This window comes from Pseudophryne corroboree, chromosome 3 (assembly GCF_028390025.1).
Source record: "Pseudophryne corroboree isolate aPseCor3 chromosome 3, aPseCor3.hap2, whole genome shotgun sequence".
Classification (NCBI taxonomy): Eukaryota; Metazoa; Chordata; class Amphibia; order Anura; family Myobatrachidae; genus Pseudophryne; species Pseudophryne corroboree.
The window spans coordinates 113,609,161-113,629,910 of NC_086446.1; the positions used below are offsets into that span (position 1 = coordinate 113,609,161).

At 41.5% G+C, this 20,750-nt stretch overlaps 38 non-coding genes and 54 pseudogenes across 38 annotated transcripts; all 92 read right to left on the reverse strand.

Annotated features, from left to right (window-relative positions):
* Position 1: 1 nt before the first annotated feature.
* Positions 2 to 120, reverse strand: LOC135059259 (5S ribosomal RNA). The gene has a single exon (XR_010245670.1). It is a non-coding gene; the product is annotated as a 5S ribosomal RNA (ribosomal RNA).
* A 107-nt stretch (positions 121 to 227) lies between these two features.
* Positions 228 to 346, reverse strand: LOC134895373 (5S ribosomal RNA; annotated as a pseudogene).
* A 107-nt stretch (positions 347 to 453) lies between these two features.
* Positions 454 to 572, reverse strand: LOC134895029 (5S ribosomal RNA; annotated as a pseudogene).
* Positions 573 to 679: 107 nt separating this feature from the next.
* On the reverse strand, positions 680 to 798 carry LOC135066992 (5S ribosomal RNA). Its single transcript, XR_010253223.1, has one exon. It is a non-coding gene; the product is annotated as a 5S ribosomal RNA (ribosomal RNA).
* A 107-nt stretch (positions 799 to 905) lies between these two features.
* Positions 906 to 1,024, reverse strand: LOC134888310 (5S ribosomal RNA; annotated as a pseudogene).
* A 107-nt stretch (positions 1,025 to 1,131) lies between these two features.
* LOC134890982 (5S ribosomal RNA) lies at positions 1,132 to 1,250 on the reverse strand (annotated as a pseudogene).
* A 107-nt stretch (positions 1,251 to 1,357) lies between these two features.
* LOC134887388 (5S ribosomal RNA) lies at positions 1,358 to 1,476 on the reverse strand (annotated as a pseudogene).
* Positions 1,477 to 1,583: 107 nt separating this feature from the next.
* On the reverse strand, positions 1,584 to 1,702 carry LOC134886226 (5S ribosomal RNA). The gene has a single exon (XR_010170317.1). It is a non-coding gene; the product is annotated as a 5S ribosomal RNA (ribosomal RNA).
* Positions 1,703 to 1,809: 107 nt separating this feature from the next.
* LOC135069034 (5S ribosomal RNA) lies at positions 1,810 to 1,928 on the reverse strand. Its single transcript, XR_010255227.1, has one exon. It is a non-coding gene; the product is annotated as a 5S ribosomal RNA (ribosomal RNA).
* Positions 1,929 to 2,035: 107 nt separating this feature from the next.
* Positions 2,036 to 2,154, reverse strand: LOC135066994 (5S ribosomal RNA). The gene has a single exon (XR_010253224.1). It is a non-coding gene; the product is annotated as a 5S ribosomal RNA (ribosomal RNA).
* A 107-nt stretch (positions 2,155 to 2,261) lies between these two features.
* LOC134892774 (5S ribosomal RNA) lies at positions 2,262 to 2,380 on the reverse strand (annotated as a pseudogene).
* Positions 2,381 to 2,487: 107 nt separating this feature from the next.
* On the reverse strand, positions 2,488 to 2,606 carry LOC134889551 (5S ribosomal RNA; annotated as a pseudogene).
* A 107-nt stretch (positions 2,607 to 2,713) lies between these two features.
* On the reverse strand, positions 2,714 to 2,832 carry LOC134890855 (5S ribosomal RNA; annotated as a pseudogene).
* Positions 2,833 to 2,939: 107 nt separating this feature from the next.
* Positions 2,940 to 3,058, reverse strand: LOC134887797 (5S ribosomal RNA; annotated as a pseudogene).
* A 107-nt stretch (positions 3,059 to 3,165) lies between these two features.
* On the reverse strand, positions 3,166 to 3,284 carry LOC134895279 (5S ribosomal RNA; annotated as a pseudogene).
* Positions 3,285 to 3,391: 107 nt separating this feature from the next.
* On the reverse strand, positions 3,392 to 3,510 carry LOC134888549 (5S ribosomal RNA; annotated as a pseudogene).
* Positions 3,511 to 3,617: 107 nt separating this feature from the next.
* Positions 3,618 to 3,736, reverse strand: LOC134895958 (5S ribosomal RNA; annotated as a pseudogene).
* A 107-nt stretch (positions 3,737 to 3,843) lies between these two features.
* LOC134887389 (5S ribosomal RNA) lies at positions 3,844 to 3,962 on the reverse strand (annotated as a pseudogene).
* A 107-nt stretch (positions 3,963 to 4,069) lies between these two features.
* On the reverse strand, positions 4,070 to 4,188 carry LOC134886227 (5S ribosomal RNA). Its single transcript, XR_010170318.1, has one exon. It is a non-coding gene; the product is annotated as a 5S ribosomal RNA (ribosomal RNA).
* A 107-nt stretch (positions 4,189 to 4,295) lies between these two features.
* Positions 4,296 to 4,414, reverse strand: LOC135069312 (5S ribosomal RNA). The gene has a single exon (XR_010255495.1). It is a non-coding gene; the product is annotated as a 5S ribosomal RNA (ribosomal RNA).
* A 107-nt stretch (positions 4,415 to 4,521) lies between these two features.
* LOC134892913 (5S ribosomal RNA) lies at positions 4,522 to 4,640 on the reverse strand (annotated as a pseudogene).
* A 107-nt stretch (positions 4,641 to 4,747) lies between these two features.
* On the reverse strand, positions 4,748 to 4,866 carry LOC134888550 (5S ribosomal RNA; annotated as a pseudogene).
* Positions 4,867 to 4,973: 107 nt separating this feature from the next.
* LOC134885249 (5S ribosomal RNA) lies at positions 4,974 to 5,092 on the reverse strand. The gene has a single exon (XR_010169367.1). It is a non-coding gene; the product is annotated as a 5S ribosomal RNA (ribosomal RNA).
* Positions 5,093 to 5,199: 107 nt separating this feature from the next.
* Positions 5,200 to 5,318, reverse strand: LOC134888551 (5S ribosomal RNA; annotated as a pseudogene).
* A 107-nt stretch (positions 5,319 to 5,425) lies between these two features.
* On the reverse strand, positions 5,426 to 5,544 carry LOC134892837 (5S ribosomal RNA; annotated as a pseudogene).
* Positions 5,545 to 5,651: 107 nt separating this feature from the next.
* Positions 5,652 to 5,770, reverse strand: LOC134888553 (5S ribosomal RNA; annotated as a pseudogene).
* A 107-nt stretch (positions 5,771 to 5,877) lies between these two features.
* LOC135070748 (5S ribosomal RNA) lies at positions 5,878 to 5,996 on the reverse strand. The gene has a single exon (XR_010256901.1). It is a non-coding gene; the product is annotated as a 5S ribosomal RNA (ribosomal RNA).
* A 107-nt stretch (positions 5,997 to 6,103) lies between these two features.
* LOC134892618 (5S ribosomal RNA) lies at positions 6,104 to 6,222 on the reverse strand (annotated as a pseudogene).
* A 107-nt stretch (positions 6,223 to 6,329) lies between these two features.
* On the reverse strand, positions 6,330 to 6,448 carry LOC134894585 (5S ribosomal RNA; annotated as a pseudogene).
* A 107-nt stretch (positions 6,449 to 6,555) lies between these two features.
* Positions 6,556 to 6,674, reverse strand: LOC134892187 (5S ribosomal RNA; annotated as a pseudogene).
* Positions 6,675 to 6,781: 107 nt separating this feature from the next.
* On the reverse strand, positions 6,782 to 6,900 carry LOC134885459 (5S ribosomal RNA). Its single transcript, XR_010169572.1, has one exon. It is a non-coding gene; the product is annotated as a 5S ribosomal RNA (ribosomal RNA).
* Positions 6,901 to 7,007: 107 nt separating this feature from the next.
* Positions 7,008 to 7,126, reverse strand: LOC134894433 (5S ribosomal RNA; annotated as a pseudogene).
* Positions 7,127 to 7,233: 107 nt separating this feature from the next.
* On the reverse strand, positions 7,234 to 7,352 carry LOC134893105 (5S ribosomal RNA; annotated as a pseudogene).
* A 107-nt stretch (positions 7,353 to 7,459) lies between these two features.
* Positions 7,460 to 7,578, reverse strand: LOC134888335 (5S ribosomal RNA; annotated as a pseudogene).
* A 107-nt stretch (positions 7,579 to 7,685) lies between these two features.
* Positions 7,686 to 7,804, reverse strand: LOC135062898 (5S ribosomal RNA). Its single transcript, XR_010249241.1, has one exon. It is a non-coding gene; the product is annotated as a 5S ribosomal RNA (ribosomal RNA).
* A 107-nt stretch (positions 7,805 to 7,911) lies between these two features.
* Positions 7,912 to 8,030, reverse strand: LOC134889895 (5S ribosomal RNA; annotated as a pseudogene).
* Positions 8,031 to 8,137: 107 nt separating this feature from the next.
* LOC134890297 (5S ribosomal RNA) lies at positions 8,138 to 8,256 on the reverse strand (annotated as a pseudogene).
* Positions 8,257 to 8,363: 107 nt separating this feature from the next.
* LOC135064758 (5S ribosomal RNA) lies at positions 8,364 to 8,482 on the reverse strand. The gene has a single exon (XR_010251059.1). It is a non-coding gene; the product is annotated as a 5S ribosomal RNA (ribosomal RNA).
* Positions 8,483 to 8,589: 107 nt separating this feature from the next.
* Positions 8,590 to 8,708, reverse strand: LOC134891291 (5S ribosomal RNA; annotated as a pseudogene).
* Positions 8,709 to 8,815: 107 nt separating this feature from the next.
* On the reverse strand, positions 8,816 to 8,934 carry LOC134890771 (5S ribosomal RNA; annotated as a pseudogene).
* Positions 8,935 to 9,041: 107 nt separating this feature from the next.
* LOC135059261 (5S ribosomal RNA) lies at positions 9,042 to 9,160 on the reverse strand. Its single transcript, XR_010245671.1, has one exon. It is a non-coding gene; the product is annotated as a 5S ribosomal RNA (ribosomal RNA).
* Positions 9,161 to 9,267: 107 nt separating this feature from the next.
* LOC134884962 (5S ribosomal RNA) lies at positions 9,268 to 9,386 on the reverse strand. The gene has a single exon (XR_010169093.1). It is a non-coding gene; the product is annotated as a 5S ribosomal RNA (ribosomal RNA).
* Positions 9,387 to 9,493: 107 nt separating this feature from the next.
* On the reverse strand, positions 9,494 to 9,612 carry LOC134894353 (5S ribosomal RNA; annotated as a pseudogene).
* Positions 9,613 to 9,719: 107 nt separating this feature from the next.
* LOC135064281 (5S ribosomal RNA) lies at positions 9,720 to 9,838 on the reverse strand. The gene has a single exon (XR_010250591.1). It is a non-coding gene; the product is annotated as a 5S ribosomal RNA (ribosomal RNA).
* A 107-nt stretch (positions 9,839 to 9,945) lies between these two features.
* LOC135065181 (5S ribosomal RNA) lies at positions 9,946 to 10,064 on the reverse strand. Its single transcript, XR_010251468.1, has one exon. It is a non-coding gene; the product is annotated as a 5S ribosomal RNA (ribosomal RNA).
* Positions 10,065 to 10,171: 107 nt separating this feature from the next.
* On the reverse strand, positions 10,172 to 10,290 carry LOC135068010 (5S ribosomal RNA). Its single transcript, XR_010254220.1, has one exon. It is a non-coding gene; the product is annotated as a 5S ribosomal RNA (ribosomal RNA).
* Positions 10,291 to 10,397: 107 nt separating this feature from the next.
* On the reverse strand, positions 10,398 to 10,516 carry LOC134894275 (5S ribosomal RNA; annotated as a pseudogene).
* A 107-nt stretch (positions 10,517 to 10,623) lies between these two features.
* On the reverse strand, positions 10,624 to 10,742 carry LOC135070709 (5S ribosomal RNA). Its single transcript, XR_010256863.1, has one exon. It is a non-coding gene; the product is annotated as a 5S ribosomal RNA (ribosomal RNA).
* A 107-nt stretch (positions 10,743 to 10,849) lies between these two features.
* LOC134884998 (5S ribosomal RNA) lies at positions 10,850 to 10,968 on the reverse strand. Its single transcript, XR_010169127.1, has one exon. It is a non-coding gene; the product is annotated as a 5S ribosomal RNA (ribosomal RNA).
* A 107-nt stretch (positions 10,969 to 11,075) lies between these two features.
* On the reverse strand, positions 11,076 to 11,194 carry LOC134895280 (5S ribosomal RNA; annotated as a pseudogene).
* Positions 11,195 to 11,301: 107 nt separating this feature from the next.
* On the reverse strand, positions 11,302 to 11,420 carry LOC134888554 (5S ribosomal RNA; annotated as a pseudogene).
* A 107-nt stretch (positions 11,421 to 11,527) lies between these two features.
* Positions 11,528 to 11,646, reverse strand: LOC134895959 (5S ribosomal RNA; annotated as a pseudogene).
* Positions 11,647 to 11,753: 107 nt separating this feature from the next.
* Positions 11,754 to 11,872, reverse strand: LOC134887390 (5S ribosomal RNA; annotated as a pseudogene).
* A 107-nt stretch (positions 11,873 to 11,979) lies between these two features.
* Positions 11,980 to 12,098, reverse strand: LOC134886228 (5S ribosomal RNA). The gene has a single exon (XR_010170319.1). It is a non-coding gene; the product is annotated as a 5S ribosomal RNA (ribosomal RNA).
* Positions 12,099 to 12,205: 107 nt separating this feature from the next.
* Positions 12,206 to 12,324, reverse strand: LOC135069313 (5S ribosomal RNA). The gene has a single exon (XR_010255496.1). It is a non-coding gene; the product is annotated as a 5S ribosomal RNA (ribosomal RNA).
* Positions 12,325 to 12,431: 107 nt separating this feature from the next.
* On the reverse strand, positions 12,432 to 12,550 carry LOC134892914 (5S ribosomal RNA; annotated as a pseudogene).
* A 107-nt stretch (positions 12,551 to 12,657) lies between these two features.
* On the reverse strand, positions 12,658 to 12,776 carry LOC134888555 (5S ribosomal RNA; annotated as a pseudogene).
* Positions 12,777 to 12,883: 107 nt separating this feature from the next.
* Positions 12,884 to 13,002, reverse strand: LOC134885250 (5S ribosomal RNA). Its single transcript, XR_010169368.1, has one exon. It is a non-coding gene; the product is annotated as a 5S ribosomal RNA (ribosomal RNA).
* A 107-nt stretch (positions 13,003 to 13,109) lies between these two features.
* LOC134888557 (5S ribosomal RNA) lies at positions 13,110 to 13,228 on the reverse strand (annotated as a pseudogene).
* Positions 13,229 to 13,335: 107 nt separating this feature from the next.
* LOC134892838 (5S ribosomal RNA) lies at positions 13,336 to 13,454 on the reverse strand (annotated as a pseudogene).
* A 107-nt stretch (positions 13,455 to 13,561) lies between these two features.
* On the reverse strand, positions 13,562 to 13,680 carry LOC134888559 (5S ribosomal RNA; annotated as a pseudogene).
* Positions 13,681 to 13,787: 107 nt separating this feature from the next.
* On the reverse strand, positions 13,788 to 13,906 carry LOC135070749 (5S ribosomal RNA). Its single transcript, XR_010256902.1, has one exon. It is a non-coding gene; the product is annotated as a 5S ribosomal RNA (ribosomal RNA).
* Positions 13,907 to 14,013: 107 nt separating this feature from the next.
* LOC134892619 (5S ribosomal RNA) lies at positions 14,014 to 14,132 on the reverse strand (annotated as a pseudogene).
* Positions 14,133 to 14,239: 107 nt separating this feature from the next.
* On the reverse strand, positions 14,240 to 14,358 carry LOC134894586 (5S ribosomal RNA; annotated as a pseudogene).
* A 107-nt stretch (positions 14,359 to 14,465) lies between these two features.
* Positions 14,466 to 14,584, reverse strand: LOC134892189 (5S ribosomal RNA; annotated as a pseudogene).
* Positions 14,585 to 14,691: 107 nt separating this feature from the next.
* LOC134885460 (5S ribosomal RNA) lies at positions 14,692 to 14,810 on the reverse strand. Its single transcript, XR_010169573.1, has one exon. It is a non-coding gene; the product is annotated as a 5S ribosomal RNA (ribosomal RNA).
* Positions 14,811 to 14,917: 107 nt separating this feature from the next.
* Positions 14,918 to 15,036, reverse strand: LOC134894434 (5S ribosomal RNA; annotated as a pseudogene).
* A 107-nt stretch (positions 15,037 to 15,143) lies between these two features.
* On the reverse strand, positions 15,144 to 15,262 carry LOC134893107 (5S ribosomal RNA; annotated as a pseudogene).
* A 107-nt stretch (positions 15,263 to 15,369) lies between these two features.
* LOC134888337 (5S ribosomal RNA) lies at positions 15,370 to 15,488 on the reverse strand (annotated as a pseudogene).
* Positions 15,489 to 15,595: 107 nt separating this feature from the next.
* On the reverse strand, positions 15,596 to 15,714 carry LOC135062899 (5S ribosomal RNA). The gene has a single exon (XR_010249242.1). It is a non-coding gene; the product is annotated as a 5S ribosomal RNA (ribosomal RNA).
* Positions 15,715 to 15,821: 107 nt separating this feature from the next.
* LOC134889896 (5S ribosomal RNA) lies at positions 15,822 to 15,940 on the reverse strand (annotated as a pseudogene).
* A 107-nt stretch (positions 15,941 to 16,047) lies between these two features.
* LOC134890298 (5S ribosomal RNA) lies at positions 16,048 to 16,166 on the reverse strand (annotated as a pseudogene).
* A 107-nt stretch (positions 16,167 to 16,273) lies between these two features.
* LOC135064759 (5S ribosomal RNA) lies at positions 16,274 to 16,392 on the reverse strand. Its single transcript, XR_010251060.1, has one exon. It is a non-coding gene; the product is annotated as a 5S ribosomal RNA (ribosomal RNA).
* A 107-nt stretch (positions 16,393 to 16,499) lies between these two features.
* Positions 16,500 to 16,618, reverse strand: LOC134891292 (5S ribosomal RNA; annotated as a pseudogene).
* Positions 16,619 to 16,725: 107 nt separating this feature from the next.
* On the reverse strand, positions 16,726 to 16,844 carry LOC134890772 (5S ribosomal RNA; annotated as a pseudogene).
* A 107-nt stretch (positions 16,845 to 16,951) lies between these two features.
* LOC135059262 (5S ribosomal RNA) lies at positions 16,952 to 17,070 on the reverse strand. The gene has a single exon (XR_010245672.1). It is a non-coding gene; the product is annotated as a 5S ribosomal RNA (ribosomal RNA).
* A 107-nt stretch (positions 17,071 to 17,177) lies between these two features.
* LOC134884964 (5S ribosomal RNA) lies at positions 17,178 to 17,296 on the reverse strand. Its single transcript, XR_010169094.1, has one exon. It is a non-coding gene; the product is annotated as a 5S ribosomal RNA (ribosomal RNA).
* A 107-nt stretch (positions 17,297 to 17,403) lies between these two features.
* Positions 17,404 to 17,522, reverse strand: LOC134894355 (5S ribosomal RNA; annotated as a pseudogene).
* Positions 17,523 to 17,629: 107 nt separating this feature from the next.
* On the reverse strand, positions 17,630 to 17,748 carry LOC135064282 (5S ribosomal RNA). The gene has a single exon (XR_010250592.1). It is a non-coding gene; the product is annotated as a 5S ribosomal RNA (ribosomal RNA).
* A 107-nt stretch (positions 17,749 to 17,855) lies between these two features.
* LOC135065182 (5S ribosomal RNA) lies at positions 17,856 to 17,974 on the reverse strand. The gene has a single exon (XR_010251469.1). It is a non-coding gene; the product is annotated as a 5S ribosomal RNA (ribosomal RNA).
* A 107-nt stretch (positions 17,975 to 18,081) lies between these two features.
* On the reverse strand, positions 18,082 to 18,200 carry LOC135068021 (5S ribosomal RNA). The gene has a single exon (XR_010254231.1). It is a non-coding gene; the product is annotated as a 5S ribosomal RNA (ribosomal RNA).
* Positions 18,201 to 18,307: 107 nt separating this feature from the next.
* Positions 18,308 to 18,426, reverse strand: LOC134894276 (5S ribosomal RNA; annotated as a pseudogene).
* A 107-nt stretch (positions 18,427 to 18,533) lies between these two features.
* On the reverse strand, positions 18,534 to 18,652 carry LOC135070710 (5S ribosomal RNA). The gene has a single exon (XR_010256864.1). It is a non-coding gene; the product is annotated as a 5S ribosomal RNA (ribosomal RNA).
* Positions 18,653 to 18,759: 107 nt separating this feature from the next.
* LOC134884999 (5S ribosomal RNA) lies at positions 18,760 to 18,878 on the reverse strand. Its single transcript, XR_010169128.1, has one exon. It is a non-coding gene; the product is annotated as a 5S ribosomal RNA (ribosomal RNA).
* A 107-nt stretch (positions 18,879 to 18,985) lies between these two features.
* Positions 18,986 to 19,104, reverse strand: LOC134891545 (5S ribosomal RNA; annotated as a pseudogene).
* A 107-nt stretch (positions 19,105 to 19,211) lies between these two features.
* Positions 19,212 to 19,330, reverse strand: LOC135061707 (5S ribosomal RNA). Its single transcript, XR_010248080.1, has one exon. It is a non-coding gene; the product is annotated as a 5S ribosomal RNA (ribosomal RNA).
* Positions 19,331 to 19,437: 107 nt separating this feature from the next.
* LOC134902138 (5S ribosomal RNA) lies at positions 19,438 to 19,556 on the reverse strand. The gene has a single exon (XR_010175610.1). It is a non-coding gene; the product is annotated as a 5S ribosomal RNA (ribosomal RNA).
* Positions 19,557 to 19,663: 107 nt separating this feature from the next.
* Positions 19,664 to 19,782, reverse strand: LOC134893468 (5S ribosomal RNA; annotated as a pseudogene).
* A 107-nt stretch (positions 19,783 to 19,889) lies between these two features.
* Positions 19,890 to 20,008, reverse strand: LOC135064283 (5S ribosomal RNA). The gene has a single exon (XR_010250593.1). It is a non-coding gene; the product is annotated as a 5S ribosomal RNA (ribosomal RNA).
* Positions 20,009 to 20,115: 107 nt separating this feature from the next.
* LOC135067868 (5S ribosomal RNA) lies at positions 20,116 to 20,234 on the reverse strand. The gene has a single exon (XR_010254076.1). It is a non-coding gene; the product is annotated as a 5S ribosomal RNA (ribosomal RNA).
* Positions 20,235 to 20,341: 107 nt separating this feature from the next.
* Positions 20,342 to 20,460, reverse strand: LOC135065336 (5S ribosomal RNA). The gene has a single exon (XR_010251619.1). It is a non-coding gene; the product is annotated as a 5S ribosomal RNA (ribosomal RNA).
* Positions 20,461 to 20,567: 107 nt separating this feature from the next.
* LOC134893469 (5S ribosomal RNA) lies at positions 20,568 to 20,686 on the reverse strand (annotated as a pseudogene).
* Positions 20,687 to 20,750: the final 64 nt, after the last annotated feature.

Consider the following 20,750-nt stretch of genomic DNA (forward strand, 5'->3'; position numbering starts at 1 on the left):
ATATCTACAGCGCCTTGTATTCCCAGGTGGTCTCCCATCCAAGTACTAACCAGGCCCAACACTGCTTAGCTTCCAAGATCAGATGAGATTGGGCGTATCCAGTGTGGTGTGGCTGTAGATGAGGTTTGTGGTTTCTGTTAGAACTTTTCTACTTCTAACTACTGGTTCATAAATGAATACATTTGAAAATGGAATGCATCAACAGAACGGTGTTGGCAGTATAAAAATATCTACAGCACCTTGTATTCCCAGGTTGTCTCCCATCCAAGTACTAACCAGAACAAACACTGCTTAGCTTCCAAGATCAGATGAGATTGGGCGTATCCAGTGTGGTGTGGCTGTAGATGAGCTTTGTGGTTTCTGTTAGAACTTTTATACTTCTAACTACTGGTTCATAAATGAATACGTTTGAAAATGGAATGCATCAACAGAACGGTGTTGGCAGTATAAAAATATCTACAGCACCTTGTATTCCCAGGTGGGCTCCCATCCAAGTACTAACCAGGCAAAACACTGCTTAGCTTCCAAGACCAGATGAGATTGGGCGTATCCAGAGTGGTGTGGCCGTAGATGAGCTTTGTGGTTTCTGTTAGAACTTTTATACTTCTAACTACTGGTTCATAAATGAATACGTTTGAAAATGGAATGCATCAACAGAACGGTGTTGGCAGTATATAAATATCTACAGCACCTTGTATTCCCAGGTGGGCTCTCATCCAAGTACTAACCAGGCCCAACACTGCTTAGCTTCCAAGATCAGATGAGATTGGGCGTATCCAGTGTGGTATGGCTGTAGATGAGCTTTGTGGTTTCTGTTAGAACTTTTCTACTTCTAACTACTGGTTCATAAATGAATACGTTTGAAAATGGAATGCATCAACAGAACGGTGTTGGCAGTATAAAAATATCTACAGCACCTTGTATTCCCAGGTGGTCTTCCATCCAAATACTAACCAGGCCCAACACTGCTTAGCTTCCAAGATCAGGTGAGATTGGGCGTATCCAGTGTGGTGTGGCTGTAGATGAGCTTTGTGGTTTCTGTTAGAACTTTTCTACTTCTAACTACTGGTTCATAAATGAATACGTTTGAAAATGGAATGCATCAACAGAACAGTGTTGGCAGTATAAAAATATCTACAGCACTTTGTATTCCCAGGTGGTCTCCCATTCAAGTACTAACCAGGCCCAACACTGCTTAGCTTCCAAGATCAGATGAGATTGGGCGTATCCATTGTGGTGTGGCTGTTGATGAGTTTTGTGGTTTCTGTTAGAACTTTTCTACTTCTAACTACTGGTTCATAAATGAATACGTTTGAAAATGGAATGCATCAACAGAACGGTGTTGGCAGTATTAAAATATCCACAGTACCTTGTATTCCCAGGTGGTCTCCCATCCAAGTACTAACCAGGCCCAACACTGATTAGCTTCCAAGATCAGATGAGATTGGGCGTATCCAGTGTGGTGTGGCTGTAAATGAGCTTTGTGGTTTCTGTTAGAACTTTTCTACTTATAACTACTGGTTCATAAATGAATACGTTTGAAAATGGAATGCATCAACAGAACGGTGTTGGCAGTATAAAAATATCTACAGCACCTTGTATTCCCAGGTGGTCTCCTATCCAAGTACTAACCAGGCCCAAAACTGCTTAGCTTCCAAGATCAGATGAGATTGGGCGTATCCAGTGTGGTGTGGCTGTAGATGAGCTTTGTGGTTTCTGTTAGAACTTTTCTACTTCTAACTACTGGTTCATAAATGAATATATTTGAAAATGGAATGCATCAACAGAATGGTGTTGGCAGTATAAAAATATCTACAGCACCTTGTATTCCCAGGTGGTTTCCCATCCAAGTACTAACCAGGCCCAACACTGCTTAGCTTCCAAGACCAGATGAGATTGGGCGTATCCAGAGTGGTGTGGCCGTAGATGAGCTTTGTGGTTTCTGTTAGAACTTTTATACTTCTAACTACTGGTTCATAAATGAATACGTTTGAAAATGGAATGCATCAACAGAACGGTGTTGGCAGTATAAAAATATCTACAGCACCTTGTATTCCCAGGTGGGCTCTCATCCAAGTACTAACCAGGCCCAACACTGCTTAGCTTCCAAGATCAGATGAGATTGGGCGTATCCAGTGTGGTATGGCTGTAGATGAGCTTTGTGGTTTCTGTTAGAACTTTTCTACTTCTAACTACTGGTTCATAAATGAATACGTTTGAAAATGGAATGCATCAACAGAACGGTGTTGGCAGTATAAAAATATCTACAGCACCTTGTATTCCCAGGTGGTCTTCCATCCAAATACTAACCAGGCCCAACACTGCTTAGCTTCCAAGATCAGGTGAGATTGGTCGTATCCAGTGTGGTGTGGCTGTAGATGAGCTTTGTGGTTTCTGTTAGAACTTTTCTACTTCTAACTACTGGTTCATAAATGAATACGTTTGAAAATGGAATGCATCAACAGAACAGTGTTGGCAGTATAAAAATATCTACAGCACTTTGTATTCCCAGGTGGTCTCCCATTCAAGTACTAACCAGGCCCAACACTGATTAGCTTCCAAGATCAGATGAGATTGGGCGTATCCAGTGTGGTGTGGCTGTAAATGAGCTTTGTGGTTTCTGTTAGAACTTTTCTACTTATAACTACTGGTTCATAAATGAATACGTTTGAAAATGGAATGCATCAACAGAACGGTGTTGGCAGTATAAAAATATCTACAGCACCTTGTATTCCCAGGTGGTCTCCTATCCAAGTACTAACCAGGCCCAAAACTGCTTAGCTTCCAAGATCAGATGAGATTGGGCGTATCCAGTGTGGTGTGGTTGTAGATGAGCTTTGTGGTTTCTGTTAGAACTTTTCTACTTCTAACTACTGGTTCATAAATGAATATATTTGAAAATGGAATGCATCAACAGAATGGTGTTGGCAGTATAAAAATATCTACAGCACCTTGTATTCCCAGGTGGTCTCCCATCCAAGTACTAACCAGGCCCAACACTGATTAGCTTCTAAGATCAGATGAGATTGGGCATATCCAGTGTGGTGTGGCTGTAGATGAGCTTTATGGTTTCTGTTAGAACTTTTTTACTTCTAACTACTGGTTCATAAATTAATACGTTTGAAAATGGAATGCATCAACAGAACGGTGTTGGCAGTATAAAAATATCTACAGCACCTTGTATTCCCAGGTGGTTTCCCATCCAAGTCCTAACCAGGCACAACACTTCTTAGCTTCCAAGATCAGATGAGATTGGGCGTATCCAGTGTGGTGTGGCTGTAGATGAGCTTTGTGGTTTCTGTTAGAACTTTTCTACTTCTAACTACTGGTTCATAAATGAATACGTTTGAAAATGGAATGCATCAACAGAACGGTGTTGGCAGTATAAAAATATCTACAGCACCTTGTATTCCCAGGTGGTCTCCCATCCAAGAACTAACCAGGCCCAATACTGCTTAGCTTCCAAGATCAGATGAGATTGGGCGTATCCAATGTGGTGTGGCTGTAGATGCGCTTTGTGGTTTCTGTTAGAACTTTTCTACTTCTAACTACTGGTTCATAAATGAATACGTTTGAAAATGCAATGCATCAACAGAACGGTGTTGGCAGTATAAAAATATCTACAGCACCTTGTATTCCCAGGTGGTTTCCCATCCAAGTCCTAACCAGGCACAACACTGCTTAGCTTCCAAGATCAGATGAGATTGGGCGTATCCATTGTGGTGTGGCTGTTGATGAGTTTTGTGGTTTCTGTTAGAACTTTTCTACTTCTAACTACTGGTTCATAAATGAATACGTTTGAAAATGGAATGCATCAACAGAACGGTGTTGGCAGTATTAAAATATCCACAGTACCTTGTATTCCCAGGTGGTCTCCCATCCAAGTACTAACCAGGCCCAACACTGATTAGCTTCCAAGATCAGATGAGATTGGGCGTATCCAGTGTGGTGTGGCTGTAAATGAGCTTTGTGGTTTCTGTTAGAACTTTTCTACTTATAACTACTGGTTCATAAATGAATACGTTTGAAAATGGAATGCATCAACAGAACGGTGTTGGCAGTATAAAAATATCTACAGCACCTTGTATTCCCAGGTGGTCTCCTATCCAAGTACTAACCAGGCCCAAAACTGCTTAGCTTCCAAGATCAGATGAGATTGGGCGTATCCAGTGTGGTGTGGCTGTAGATGAGCTTTGTGGTTTCTGTTAGAACTTTTCTACTTCTAACTACTGGTTCATAAATGAATATATTTGAAAATGGAATGCATCAACAGAATGGTGTTGGCAGTATAAAATTATCTACAGCACCTTGTATTCCCAGGTGGTCTCCCATCCAAGTACTAACCAGGCCCAACACTGCTTAGCTTCTAAGATCAGATGAGATTGGGCATATCCAGTGTGGTGTGGCTGTAGATGAGCTTTATGGTTTCTGTTAGAACTTTTTTACTTCTAACTACTGGTTCATAAATTAATACGTTTGAAAATGGAATGCATCAACAGAACGGTGTTGGCAGTATAAAAATATCTACAGCACCTTGTATTCCCAGGTGGTTTCCCATCCAAGTCCTAACCAGGCACAACACTGCTTAGCTTCCAAGATCAGATGAGATTGGGCGTATCCAGTGTGGTGTGGCTGTAGATGAGCTTTGTGGTTTCTGTTAGAACTTTTCTACTTCTAACTACTGGTTCATAAATGAATACGTTTGAAAATGGAATGCATCAACAGAACGGTGTTGGCAGTATAAAAATATCTACAGCACCTTGTATTCCCAGGTGGTCTCCCATCCAAGAACTAACCAGGCCCAATACTGCTTAGCTTCCAAGATCAGATGAGATTGGGCGTATCCAATGTGGTGTGGCTGTAGATGCGCTATGTGGTTTCTGTTAGAACTTTTCTACTTCTAACTACTGGTTCATAAATGAATACGTTTGAAAATGCAATGCATCAACAGAACGGTGTTGGCAGTATAAAAATATCTACAGCACCTTGTATACCCAGGTGGTCTCCCATCCAAGTACTAACCAGGCCCAACACTGCTTAGCTTCCAAGATCAGGTGAGATTGGGCGTATCCAGTGTGGTGTGGCTGTAGATGAGCTTTGTGGTTTCTGTTAGAACTTTTCTACTTCTAACTACTGGTTCATAAATGAATACGTTTGAAAATGGAATGCATCAACAGAACGGTGTTGGCAGTATAAAAATATCTACAGCACCTTGTATTCCCAGGTGGTCTCCCATCCAAGAACTAACCAGGCCCAATACTGCTTAGCTTCCAAGATCAGATGAGATTGGGCGTATCCAATGTGGTGTGGCTGTAGATGCGCTTTGTGGTTTCTGTTAGAACTTTTCTACTTCTAACTACTGGTTCATAAATTAATACGTTTGAAAATTCAATGCATCAACAGAACGGTGTTGGCAGTATAAAAATATCTACAGCACCTTGTATACCCAGGTGGTTTCCCATCCAAGTACTAACCAGGCCCAACACTGCTTAGCTTCCAAGATCAGGTGAGATTTGGCGTATCCAGTGTGGTGTGGCTGTAGATGAGCTTTGTTGTTTCTGTTAGAACTTTTCTACTTTTAACTACTGGTTCATAAATGAATACGTTTGAAAATGGAATGCATCAACAGAACGGTGTTGGCAGTATAAAAATATCTACAGCACCTTGTATTCCCAGGTGGTCTCCCATCCAAGAACTAACCAGGCCCAATACTGCTTAGCTTCCAAGATCAGATGAGATTGGGCGTATCCAATGTGGTGTGGCTGTAGATGCGCTTTGTGGTTTCTGTTAGAACTTTTCTACTTCTAACTACTGGTTCATAAATTAATACGTTTGAAAATGCAATGCATCAACAGAACGGTGTTGGCAGTATAAAAATATCTACAGCACCTTGTATACCCAGGTGGTCTCCCGTCCAAGTACTAACCAGGCCCAACACTGCTTAGCTTCCAAGATCAGATGAGATTGGGCGTATCCAGTGTGGTGTGGCTGTAGATGAGCTTTGTGGTTTCTGTTAGAACTTTTCTACTTCTAACTACTGGTTCATAAATGAATACATTTGAAAATGGAATGCATCAATAGAACGGTGTTGGCAGTATAAAAATATCTACAGCACCTTGTATTCCCAGGTGGTCTCCTATCCAATTACTAACCAGGCCCAACACTGCATAGCTTCCAAGATCAGATGAGATTGGGCGTATCCAGTGTGGTGTGGCTGTAGATGAGCTTTTTGGTTTCTGTTAGAACTTTTCTACTTCTAACTACTGGTTCATAAATGAATACATTTGAAAATGGAATGCATCAACAGAACGGTGTTGGCAGTATAAAAATATCTACAGCACCTTGTATTCCCAGGTGGGCTCCCATCCAAATACTAACCAGGCCTAACACTGCTTAGCTTCCAAGACCAGATGGGATTGGGCGTATCCCGAGTGGTGTGGCTGTAGATGAGCTTTGTGGTTTCTGTTAGAACTTTTCTACTTCTAACTACTGGTTCATAAATGAATACGTTTGAAAATGGAATGCATCAACAGAACGGTGTTGGCAGTATAAAAATATCTACAGCACCTTGTATTCCCAGGTGGTCTCCTATCCAAGTATTAACCAGGCACAACACTGCTTAGCTTCCAAGATCAGATGAGATTGGGCGTATCCAGTGTGGTGTGGCTGTAGATGAGCTTTGTGGTTTTTGTTAGAACTTTTCTACTTCTAACTACTGGTTCATAAATGAATACATTTGAAAATGGAATGCATCAACAGAACGGTGTTGGCAGTATAAAAATATCTACAGCACCTTGTATTCCCAGGTGGTCTCCCATCCAAGTACTAACCAAGCCCAACACTGCTTAGCTTCTAAGATCAGATGAGATTGGGCATATCCAGTGTGGTGTGGCTGTAGATGAGCTTTGGGGTTTTTGTTAGAACTTTTCTACTTCTAACTACTGGTTCATAAATGAATACGTTTTAAAATGGAATGCATCAACAGAACGGTGTTGGCAGTATAAAAATATCTACATCGCCTTGTATTCCCAGGTGGTCTCCCATCCAAGTACTAACCAGACCCAACACTGCTTAGCATCCAAGAACAGATGAGATTGGGCGTATCCAGTGTGGTGTGGCTGTAGATGAGCTTTGTGGTTTCTGTTAGAACTTTTCTACTTCTAACTACTGGTTCATAAATGAATACATTTGAAAATGGAATGCATCAACAGAACGGTGTTGGCAGTATAAAAATATCTACAGCACCTTGTATTCCCAGGTGGTCTCCCATCCAAGTACTAACCAGACCAAACACTACTTAGCTTCCAAGATCAGATGAGATTGGGCGTATCCAGTGTGGTGTGGCTGTATATGAGCTTTGTGGTTTCTGTTAGAACTTTTCTACTTCTAACTACTGGTTCATAAATGAATACGTTTGAAAATGGAATGCATCAACAGAACAGTGTTGGCAGTATAAAAATATCTACAGCACCTTGTATTTCCAGGTGGTCTCCCATCCAAGTACTAACCAGGCCCAACACTGCTTAGCTTCCAAGATCAGATGAGATTGGGCGTATCCATTGTGGTGTGGCTGTTGATAAGTTTTGTGGTTTCTGTTAGAACTTTTCTACTTCTAACTACTGGTTCATAAATGAATACTTTTGAAAATGGAATGCATCAACAGAACGGTGTTGGCAGTATTAAAATATCCACAGCACCTTGTATTCCCAGGTGGTCTCCCATCCAAGTACTAACCAAGCCCAACACTGCTTAGCTTCCAAGATCAGATGAGATTGGGCGTATCCAGTGTGGTGTGGCTGTAGATGAGCTTTGTGGTTTCTGTAAGAACTTTTCTACTTCTAACTACTGGTTCATAAATGAACACGTTTGAAAATGGAATGCATCAACAGAACGGTGTTGGCAGTATAAAAATATCTACAGCACCTTGTATTCCCAGCTGGTCTCCCATCCACGTACTAACCAGGCCCAACACTGCTTAGCTTCCAAGATCAGATGAGTTTGGGCGTATCCAGTGTGGTGTGGCTGTAAATGAGCTTCGTGGTTTCTGTTAGAACTTTTCTACTTCTAACTACTGGTTCATAAATGAATACGTTTGAAAATGGAATGCATCAACAGAACGGTGTTGGCAGTATAAAAATATCTACAGCACCTTGTATTCCCAGGTGGTCTCTCATCCAAGTACTAACCAGGCCCAACACTGCTTAGCTTCTAAGATCAGATGAGATTGGGCATATCCAGTGTGGTGTGGCTGTAGATGAGCTTTGGTGTTTCTGTTAGAACTTTTCTACTTCTAACTACTGGTTCATAAATGAATACGTTTGAAAATGGAATGCATCAACAGAACGCTGTTTGCAGTATAAAAATATCTACAGCGCCTTGTATTCCCAGGTGGTCTCCCATCCAAGTACTAACCAGGCCCAACACTGCTTAGCTTCCAAGATCAGATGAGATTGGGCGTATCCAGTGTGGTGTTGCTGTAGATGAGCTTTGTGGTTTCTGTTAGAACTTTTCTACTTCTAACTACTGGTTCATAAATGAATACATTTGAAAATGGAATGCATCAACAGAACGGTGTTGGCAGTATAAAAATATCTACAGCACCTTGTATTCCCAGGTGGGCTCCCATCCAAGTACTAACCAGGCCCAACACTGCTTAGCGTCCAAGACCAGATGGGATTGGGCGTATCCCGAGTGGTGTGGCTGTAGATGAGCTTTGTGGTTTCTGTTAGAACTTTTCTACTTCTAACTACTGGTTCATAAATGAATACGTTTGAAAATGGAATGCATCAACAGAACGGTGTTGGCAGTATAAAAATATCTACAGCACCTTGTATTTCCAGGTGGTCTCCCATCCAAGTACTAACCAAGCCCAACACTGCTTAGCTTCTAAGATCAGATGAGATTGGGCATATCCAGTGTGGTGTGGCTGTAGATGAGCTTTGGGGTTTCTGTTAGAACTTTTCTACTTCTAACTACTGGTTCATAAATGAATACGTTTGAAAATGGAATGCATCAACAGAACGGTGTTGGCAGTATAAAAATATCTACAGCGCCTTGTATTCCCAGGTGGTCTCCCATCCAAGTACTAACCAGGCCCAACACTGCTTAGCTTCCAAGATCAGATGAGATTGGGCGTATCCAGTGTGGTGTGGCTGTAGATGAGCTTTGTGGTTTCTGTTAGAACTTTTCTACTTCTAACTACTGGTTCATAAATGAATACATTTGAAAATGGAATGCATCAACAGAACGGTGTTGGCAGTATAAAAATATCTACAGCACCTTGTATTCCTAGGTGGTCTCCCATCCAAGTACTAACCAGGCCAAACACTGCTTAGCTTCCAAGATCAGATGAGATTGGGCGTATTCAGTGTGGTGTGGCTGTAGATGAGCTTTGTGGTTTCTGTTAGAACTTTTCTACTTCTAACTACTGGTTCATAAATGAATACATTTGAAAATGGAATGCATCAACAGAACAGTGTTGGCAGTATAAAAATATCTACAGCACTTTGTATTCCCAGGTGGTCTCCCATCCAAGTACTAACCAGACCCAACACTGCTTAGCTTCCAAGATCAGATGAGATTGGGCGTATCCTTTGTGGTGTGGCTGTTGATGAGTTTTGTGGTTTCTGTTAGAACTTTTCTACTTCTAACTACTGGTTCATAAATGAATACGTTTGAAAATGGAATGCATCAACAGAACGGTGTTGGCAGTATTAAAATATCCACAGCACCTTGTATTCCCAGGTGGTCTCCCATCCAAGTACTAACGAGGCCCAACACTGCTTAGCTTCCAAGATCAGATGAGATTGGGCGTATCCAGTGTGGTGTGGCTGTAAATGAGCTTTGTGGTTTCTGTTAGATCTTTTCTACTTATAACTACAGGTTCATAAATGAATACGTTTGAAAATGGAATGCATAAATAGAACGGTGTTGGCAGTATAAAAATATCTACAGCACCTTGTATTCCCAGGTGGTCTCCCATCCAAGTACTAACCATGCCCAACACTGCTTAGCTTCCAAGATCAGATGAGATTGGGCGTATCCAGTGTGGTGTGGCTGTAGATGAGCTTTGTGGTTTCTGTTAGAACTTTTCTACTTCTAACTACTGGTTCATAAATGAATACATTTGAAAATGGAATGCATCAACAGAACGGTGTTGGCAGTATAAAAATATCTACAGCACCTTGTATTCCCAGGTGGTCTCCCATCCAAGTACTAACCAGGCCCAACACTGCTTAGCTTCCAAGATCAGATGAGATTGGGCGTATCCAGTGTGGTGTGGCTGTAGATGAGCTTTGTGGTTTCTGTTAGAACTTTTCTACTTCTAACTACTGGTTCATAAATGAATACATTTGAAAATGGAATGCATCAACAGAACGGTGTTGGCAGTATAAAAATATCTACAGCACCTTGTATTCCCAGGTGGGCTCCCATCCAAGTACTAACCTGGCCCAACACTGCTTAGCTTCCAAGACGAGATGGGATTGGGCGTATCCCGAGTGGTGTGGCTGTAGATGAGCTTTGTGGTTTCTGTTAGAACTTTTCTACTTCTAACTACTGGTTCATAAATGAATACGTTTGAAAATGGAATGCATCAACAGAATGATGTTGGCAGTATAAAAATATCTACAGCGCCTTGTATTCCCAGGTGGTCTCCCATCCAAGTACTAACCAGGCCCAACACTGCTTAGCTTCCAAGATCGTGTGAGATTGGGCGTATCCAGTGTGGTGTGGCTGTAGATGAGCTTTGTGGTTTCTGTGAGAACTTTTCTACTTCTAACTACTGGTTCATAAATGAATACATTTGAAAATGGAATGCATCAACAGAACGGTGTTGGCAGTATAAAAATATCTACAGCACCTTGTATTCCTAGGTGGTCTCCCATCCAAGTACTAACCAGGCCAAACACTGCTTAGCTTCCAAGATCAGATGAGATTGGGCGTATCCAGTGTGGTGTGGCTGTAGATGAGCTTTGTGGTTTCTGTTAGAACTTTTCTACTTCTAACTACTGGTTCATAAATGAATACATTTGAAAATGGAATGCATCAACAGAACGGTGTTGGCAGTATAAAAATATCTACAGCACCTTGTATTCCCAGGTGGTTTCCCATCCAAGTCCTAACCAGGCACAACACTTCTTAGCTTCCAAGATCAGATGAGATTGGGCGTATCCAGTGTGGTGTGGCTGTAGATGAGCTTTGTGGTTTCTGTTAGAACTTTTCTACTTCTAACTACTGGTTCATAAATGAATACGTTTGAAAATGGAATGCATCAACAGAACGGTGTTGGCAGTATAAAAATATCTACAGCACCTTGTATTCCCAGGTGGTCTCCCATCCAAGAACTAACCAGGCCCAATACTGCTTAGCTTCCAAGATCAGATGAGATTGGGCGTATCCAATGTGGTGTGGCTGTAGATGCGCTTTGTGGTTTCTGTTAGAACTTTTCTACTTCTAACTACTGGTTCATAAATGAATACGTTTGAAAATGCAATGCATCAACAGAACGGTGTTGGCAGTATAAAAATATCTACAGCACCTTGTATTCCCAGGTGGTTTCCCATCCAAGTCCTAACCAGGCACAACACTGCTTAGCTTCCAAGATCAGATGAGATTGGGCGTATCCATTGTGGTGTGGCTGTTGATGAGTTTTGTGGTTTCTGTTAGAACTTTTCTACTTCTAACTACTGGTTCATAAATGAATACGTTTGAAAATGGAATGCATCAACAGAACGGTGTTGGCAGTATTAAAATATCCACAGTACCTTGTATTCCCAGGTGGTCTCCCATCCAAGTACTAACCAGGCCCAACACTGATTAGCTTCCAAGATCAGATGAGATTGGGCGTATCCAGTGTGGTGTGGCTGTAAATGAGCTTTGTGGTTTCTGTTAGAACTTTTCTACTTATAACTACTGGTTCATAAATGAATACGTTTGAAAATGGAATGCATCAACAGAACGGTGTTGGCAGTATAAAAATATCTACAGCACCTTGTATTCCCAGGTGGTCTCCTATCCAAGTACTAACCAGGCCCAAAACTGCTTAGCTTCCAAGATCAGATGAGATTGGGCGTATCCAGTGTGGTGTGGCTGTAGATGAGCTTTGTGGTTTCTGTTAGAACTTTTCTACTTCTAACTACTGGTTCATAAATGAATATATTTGAAAATGGAATGCATCAACAGAATGGTGTTGGCAGTATAAAATTATCTACAGCACCTTGTATTCCCAGGTGGTCTCCCATCCAAGTACTAACCAGGCCCAACACTGCTTAGCTTCTAAGATCAGATGAGATTGGGCATATCCAGTGTGGTGTGGCTGTAGATGAGCTTTATGGTTTCTGTTAGAACTTTTTTACTTCTAACTACTGGTTCATAAATTAATACGTTTGAAAATGGAATGCATCAACAGAACGGTGTTGGCAGTATAAAAATATCTACAGCACCTTGTATTCCCAGGTGGTTTCCCATCCAAGTCCTAACCAGGCACAACACTGCTTAGCTTCCAAGATCAGATGAGATTGGGCGTATCCAGTGTGGTGTGGCTGTAGATGAGCTTTGTGGTTTCTGTTAGAACTTTTCTACTTCTAACTACTGGTTCATAAATGAATACGTTTGAAAATGGAATGCATCAACAGAACGGTGTTGGCAGTATAAAAATATCTACAGCACCTTGTATTCCCAGGTGGTCTCCCATCCAAGAACTAACCAGGCCCAATACTGCTTAGCTTCCAAGATCAGATGAGATTGGGCGTATCCAATGTGGTGTGGCTGTAGATGCGCTATGTGGTTTCTGTTAGAACTTTTCTACTTCTAACTACTGGTTCATAAATGAATACGTTTGAAAATGCAATGCATCAACAGAACGGTGTTGGCAGTATAAAAATATCTACAGCACCTTGTATACCCAGGTGGTCTCCCATCCAAGTACTAACCAGGCCCAACACTGCTTAGCTTCCAAGATCAGGTGAGATTGGGCGTATCCAGTGTGGTGTGGCTGTAGATGAGCTTTGTGGTTTCTGTTAGAACTTTTCTACTTCTAACTACTGGTTCATAAATGAATACGTTTGAAAATGGAATGCATCAACAGAACGGTGTTGGCAGTATAAAAATATCTACAGCACCTTGTATTCCCAGGTGGTCTCCCATCCAAGAACTAACCAGGCCCAATACTGCTTAGCTTCCAAGATCAGATGAGATTGGGCGTATCCAATGTGGTGTGGCTGTAGATGCGCTTTGTGGTTTCTGTTAGAACTTTTCTACTTCTAACTACTGGTTCATAAATTAATACGTTTGAAAATTCAATGCATCAACAGAACGGTGTTGGCAGTATAAAAATATCTACAGCACCTTGTATACCCAGGTGGTTTCCCATCCAAGTACTAACCAGGCCCAACACTGCTTAGCTTCCAAGATCAGGTGAGATTTGGCGTATCCAGTGTGGTGTGGCTGTAGATGAGCTTTGTTGTTTCTGTTAGAACTTTTCTACTTTTAACTACTGGTTCATAAATGAATACGTTTGAAAATGGAATGCATCAACAGAACGGTGTTGGCAGTATAAAAATATCTACAGCACCTTGTATTCCCAGGTGGTCTCCCATCCAAGAACTAACCAGGCCCAATACTGCTTAGCTTCCAAGATCAGATGAGATTGGGCGTATCCAATGTGGTGTGGCTGTAGATGCGCTTTGTGGTTTCTGTTAGAACTTTTCTACTTCTAACTACTGGTTCATAAATTAATACGTTTGAAAATGCAATGCATCAACAGAACGGTGTTGGCAGTATAAAAATATCTACAGCACCTTGTATACCCAGGTGGTCTCCCGTCCAAGTACTAACCAGGCCCAACACTGCTTAGCTTCCAAGATCAGATGAGATTGGGCGTATCCAGTGTGGTGTGGCTGTAGATGAGCTTTGTGGTTTCTGTTAGAACTTTTCTACTTCTAACTACTGGTTCATAAATGAATACATTTGAAAATGGAATGCATCAATAGAACGGTGTTGGCAGTATAAAAATATCTACAGCACCTTGTATTCCCAGGTGGTCTCCTATCCAATTACTAACCAGGCCCAACACTGCATAGCTTCCAAGATCAGATGAGATTGGGCGTATCCAGTGTGGTGTGGCTGTAGATGAGCTTTTTGGTTTCTGTTAGAACTTTTCTACTTCTAACTACTGGTTCATAAATGAATACATTTGAAAATGGAATGCATCAACAGAACGGTGTTGGCAGTATAAAAATATCTACAGCACCTTGTATTCCCAGGTGGGCTCCCATCCAAATACTAACCAGGCCTAACACTGCTTAGCTTCCAAGACCAGATGGGATTGGGCGTATCCCGAGTGGTGTGGCTGTAGATGAGCTTTGTGGTTTCTGTTAGAACTTTTCTACTTCTAACTACTGGTTCATAAATGAATACGTTTGAAAATGGAATGCATCAACAGAACGGTGTTGGCAGTATAAAAATATCTACAGCACCTTGTATTCCCAGGTGGTCTCCTATCCAAGTATTAACCAGGCACAACACTGCTTAGCTTCCAAGATCAGATGAGATTGGGCGTATCCAGTGTGGTGTGGCTGTAGATGAGCTTTGTGGTTTTTGTTAGAACTTTTCTACTTCTAACTACTGGTTCATAAATGAATACATTTGAAAATGGAATGCATCAACAGAACGGTGTTGGCAGTATAAAAATATCTACAGCACCTTGTATTCCCAGGTGGTCTCCCATCCAAGTACTAACCAAGCCCAACACTGCTTAGCTTCTAAGATCAGATGAGATTGGGCATATCCAGTGTGGTGTGGCTGTAGATGAGCTTTGGGGTTTTTGTTAGAACTTTTCTACTTCTAACTACTGGTTCATAAATGAATACGTTTTAAAATGGAATGCATCAACAGAACGGTGTTGGCAGTATAAAAATATCTACATCGCCTTGTATTCCCAGGTGGTCTCCCATCCAAGTACTAACCAGACCCAACACTGCTTAGCATCCAAGAACAGATGAGATTGGGCGTATCCAGTGTGGTGTGGCTGTAGATGAGCTTTGTGGTTTCTGTTAGAACTTTTCTACTTCTAACTACTGGTTCATAAATGAATACATTTGAAAATGGAATGCATCAACAGAACGGTGTTGGCAGTATAAAAATATCTACAGCACCTTGTATTCCCAGGTGGTCTCCCATCCAAGTACTAACCAGACCAAACACTACTTAGCTTCCAAGATCAGATGAGATTGGGCGTATCCAGTGTGGTGTGGCTGTATATGAGCTTTGTGGTTTCTGTTAGAACTTTTCTACTTCTAACTACTGGTTCATAAATGAATACGTTTGAAAATGGAATGCATCAACAGAACAGTGTTGGCAGTATAAAAATATCTACAGCACCTTGTATTTCCAGGTGGTCTCCCATCCAAGTACTAACCAGGCCCAACACTGCTTAGCTTCCAAGATCAGATGAGATTGGGCGTATCCATTGTGGTGTGGCTGTTGATAAGTTTTGTGGTTTCTGTTAGAACTTTTCTACTTCTAACTACTGGTTCATAAATGAATACTTTTGAAAATGGAATGCATCAACAGAACGGTGTTGGCAGTATTAAAATATCCACAGCACCTTGTATTCCCAGGTGGTCTCCCATCCAAGTACTAACCAAGCCCAACACTGCTTAGCTTCCAAGATCAGATGAGATTGGGCGTATCCAGTGTGGTGTGGCTGTAGATGAGCTTTGTGGTTTCTGTAAGAACTTTTCTACTTCTAACTACTGGTTCATAAATGAACACGTTTGAAAATGGAATGCATCAACAGAACGGTGTTGGCAGTATAAAAATATCTACAGCACCTTGTATTCCCAGCTGGTCTCCCATCCACGTACTAACCAGGCCCAACACTGCTTAGCTTCCAAGATCAGATGAGTTTGGGCGTATCCAGTGTGGTGTGGCTGTAAATGAGCTTCGTGGTTTCTGTTAGAACTTTTCTACTTCTAACTACTGGTTCATAAATGAATACGTTTGAAAATGGAATGCATCAACAGAACGGTGTTGGCAGTATAAAAATATCTACAGCACCTTGTATTCCCAGGTGGTCTCTCATCCAAGTACTAACCAGGCCCAACACTGCTTAGCTTCTAAGATCAGATGAGATTGGGCATATCCAGTGTGGTGTGGCTGTAGATGAGCTTTGGTGTTTCTGTTAGAACTTTTCTACTTCTAACTACTGGTTCATAAATGAATACGTTTGAAAATGGAATGCATCAACAGAACGCTGTTTGCAGTATAAAAATATCTACAGCGCCTTGTATTCCCAGGTGGTCTCCCATCCAAGTACTAACCAGGCCCAACACTGCTTAGCTTCCAAGATCAGATGAGATTGGGCGTATCCAGTGTGGTGTTGCTGTAGATGAGCTTTGTGGTTTCTGTTAGAACTTTTCTACTTCTAACTACTGGTTCATAAATGAATACATTTGAAAATGGAATGCATCAACAGAACGGTGTTGGCAGTATAAAAATATCTACAGCACCTTGTATTCCCAGGTGGGCTCCCATCCAAGTACTAACCAGGCCCAACACTGCTTAGCGTCCAAGACCAGATGGGATTGGGCGTATCCCGAGTGGTGTGGCTGTAGATGAGCTTTGTGGTTTCTGTTAGAACTTTTCTACTTCTAACTACTGGTTCATAAATGAATACGTTTGAAAATGGAATGCATCAACAGAACGGTGTTGGCAGTATAAAAATATCTACAGCACCTTGTATTTCCAGGTGGTCTCCCATCCAAGTACTAACCAAGCCCAACACTGCTTAGCTTCTAAGATCAGATGAGATTGGGCATATCCAGTGTGGTGTGGCTGTAGATGAGCTTTGGGGTTTCTGTTAGAACTTTTCTACTTCTAACTACTGGTTCATAAATGAATACGTTTGAAAATGGAATGCATCAACAGAACGGTGTTGGCAGTATAAAAATATCTACAGCGCCTTGTATTCCCAGGTGGTCTCCCATCCAAGTACTAACCAGGCCCAACACTGCTTAGCTTCCAAGATCAGATGAGATTGGGCGTATCCAGTGTGGTGTGGCTGTAGATGAGCTTTGTGGTTTCTGTTAGAACTTTTCTACTTCTAACTACTGGTTCATAAATGAATACATTTGAAAATGGAATGCATCAACAGAACGGTGTTGGCAGTATAAAAATATCTACAGCACCTTGTATTCCTAGGTGGTCTCCCATCCAAGTACTAACCAGGCCAAACACTGCTTAGCTTCCAAGATCAGATGAGATTGGGCGTATTCAGTGTGGTGTGGCTGTAGATGAGCTTTGTGGTTTCTGTTAGAACTTTTCTACTTCTAACTACTGGTTCATAAATGAATACATTTGAAAATGGAATGCATCAACAGAACAGTGTTGGCAGTATAAAAATATCTACAGCACTTTGTATTCCCAGGTGGTCTCCCATCCAAGTACTAACCAGACCCAACACTGCTTAGCTTCCAAGATCAGATGAGATTGGGCGTATCCTTTGTGGTGTGGCTGTTGATGAGTTTTGTGGTTTCTGTTAGAACTTTTCTACTTCTAACTACTGGTTCATAAATGAATACGTTTGAAAATGGAATGCATCAACAGAACGGTGTTGGCAGTATTAAAATATCCACAGCACCTTGTATTCCCAGGTGGTCTCCCATCCAAGTACTAACGAGGCCCAACACTGCTTAGCTTCCAAGATCAGATGAGATTGGGCGTATCCAGTGTGGTGTGGCTGTAAATGAGCTTTGTGGTTTCTGTTAGATCTTTTCTACTTATAACTACAGGTTCATAAATGAATACGTTTGAAAATGGAATGCATAAATAGAACGGTGTTGGCAGTATAAAAATATCTACAGCACCTTGTATTCCCAGGTGGTCTCCCATCCAAGTACTAACCATGCCCAACACTGCTTAGCTTCCAAGATCAGATGAGATTGGGCGTATCCAGTGTGGTGTGGCTGTAGATGAGCTTTGTGGTTTCTGTTAGAACTTTTCTACTTCTAACTACTGGTTCATAAATGAATACATTTGAAAATGGAATGCATCAACAGAACGGTGTTGGCAGTATAAAAATATCTACAGCACCTTGTATTCCCAGGTGGTCTCCCATCCAAGTACTAACCAGGCCCAACACTGCTTAGCTTCCAAGATCAGATGAGATTGGGCGTATCCAGTGTGGTGTGGCTGTAGATGAGCTTTGTGGTTTCTGTTAGAACTTTTCTACTTCTAACTACTGGTTCATAAATGAATACATTTGAAAATGGAATGCATCAACAGAACGGTGTTGGCAGTATAAAAATATCTACAGCACCTTGTATTCCCAGGTGGGCTCCCATCCAAGTACTAACCTGGCCCAACACTGCTTAGCTTCCAAGACGAGATGGGATTGGGCGTATCCCGAGTGGTGTGGCTGTAGATGAGCTTTGTGGTTTCTGTTAGAACTTTTCTACTTCTAACTACTGGTTCATAAATGAATACGTTTGAAAATGGAATGCATCAACAGAATGATGTTGGCAGTATAAAAATATCTACAGCGCCTTGTATTCCCAGGTGGTCTCCCATCCAAGTACTAACCAGGCCCAACACTGCTTAGCTTCCAAGATCGTGTGAGATTGGGCGTATCCAGTGTGGTGTGGCTGTAGATGAGCTTTGTGGTTTCTGTGAGAACTTTTCTACTTCTAACTACTGGTTCATAAATGAATACATTTGAAAATGGAATGCATCAACAGAACGGTGTTGGCAGTATAAAAATATCTACAGCACCTTGTATTCCTAGGTGGTCTCCCATCCAAGTACTAACCAGGCCAAACACTGCTTAGCTTCCAAGATCAGATGAGATTGGGCGTATCCAGTGTGGTGTGGCTGTAGATGAGCTTTGTGGTTTCTGTTAGAACTTTTCTACTTCTAACTACTGGTTCATAAATGAATACATTTGAAAATGGAATGCATCAACAGAACGGTGTTGGCAGTATAAAAATATCTACAGCACCTTGTATTCCTAGGTGGTCTCCCATCCAAGTACTAACCAGGCCAAACACTGCTTAGCTTCCAAGATCAGATGAGAGTGGGCGTATCCAGTGTAGTGTGGCTGTAGATGAGCTTTGTGGTTTCTGTTAGAACTTTTCTACTTCTAACTACTGGTTCATAAATGAATACGTTTGAAAATGGAATGCATCAACAGAACAGTGTTGGCAGTATAAAAATATCTACAGCACCTTGTATTCCCAGGTAGTCTCCCATCCAAGTACTAACCAGGCCCAACACTGCTTAGCTTCCAAGATCAGATGAGATTGGGCGTATCCAGTGTGGTGTGGCTGTAGATGAGCTTTGTGGTTTCTGTTAGAACTTTTCTACTTCTAACTACTGGTTCATAAATGAATACATTTGAAAATGGAATGCATCAACAGAACGGTGTTGGCAGTATAAAAATATCTACAGCACCTTGTATTCCCAGGTGGTCTCCCATCCAAGTACTAACCAGGCCCAACACTGCTTAGCTTCCAAGATCAGATGAGATTGGGCGTATCCAGTGTGGTGTGGCTGTAAATGAGCTTTGTGGTTTCTGTTAGAACTTTTCTACTTATAACTACAGGTTCATAAATGAATACGTTTGAAAATGGAATGCATCAACAGAACAGTGTTGGCAGTATAAAAATATCTACAACACTTTGTATTCCCAGGTGGTCTCCCATCCAAGTACTAACCAGACCCAACACTGCTTAGCTTCCAAGATCAGATGAGATTGGGCGTATCCATTGTGGTGTGGCTGTTGATGAGTTTTGTGGTTTCTGTTAGAACTTTTCTACTTCTAACTACTGGTTCCTAAATGAATACGTTTGAAAATGGAATGCATCAGCAGAACGGTGTTGGCAGTATTAAAATATCCACAGCACCTTGTATTCCCAGGTGGTCTCCCATCCAAGTACTAACGAGGCCCAACACTGCTTAGCTTCCAAGATCAGATGAGATTGGGCGTATCCAGTGTGGTGTGGCTGTAAATGAGCTTTGTGGTTTCTGTTAGATCTTTTCTACTTATAACTACAGGTTCATAAATGAATACGTTTGAAAATGGAATGCATAAACAGAACGGTGTTGGCAGTATAAAAATATCTACTGCACCTTGTATTCCCAGGTGGTCTCCCATCCAAGTACTAACCAGGCCCAACACTGCTTAGCTTCCAAGATCAGATGAGATTGGGCGTATCCAGTGTGGTGTGGCTGTAAATGAGCTTTGTGGTTTCTGTTAGAACTTTTCTACTTCTAACTACTGGTTCATAAATGAATACATTTGAAAATGGAATGCATCAACAGAACGGTGTTGGCAGTATAAAAATATCTACAGCACCTTGTATTCCCAGGTGGGCTCCCATCCAAGTACTAACCAGGCCCAACACTGCTTAGCTTCCAAGATCAGATGAGATTGGGCGTATCCAGTGTGGTGTGGCTGTAAATGAGCTTTGTGGTTTCTGTTAGAACTTTTCTACTTATAACTACAGGTTCATAAATGAATACGTTTGAAAATGGAATGCATCAACAGAACAGTGTTGGCAGTATAAAAATATCTACAACACTTTGTATTCCCAGGTGGTCTCCCATCCAAGTACTAACCAGACCCAACACTGCTTAGCTTCCAAGATCAGATGAGATTGGGCGTATCCATTGTGGTGTGGCTGTTGATGAGTTTTGTGGTTTCTGTTAGAACTTTTCTACTTCTAACTACTGGTTCCTAAATGAATACGTTT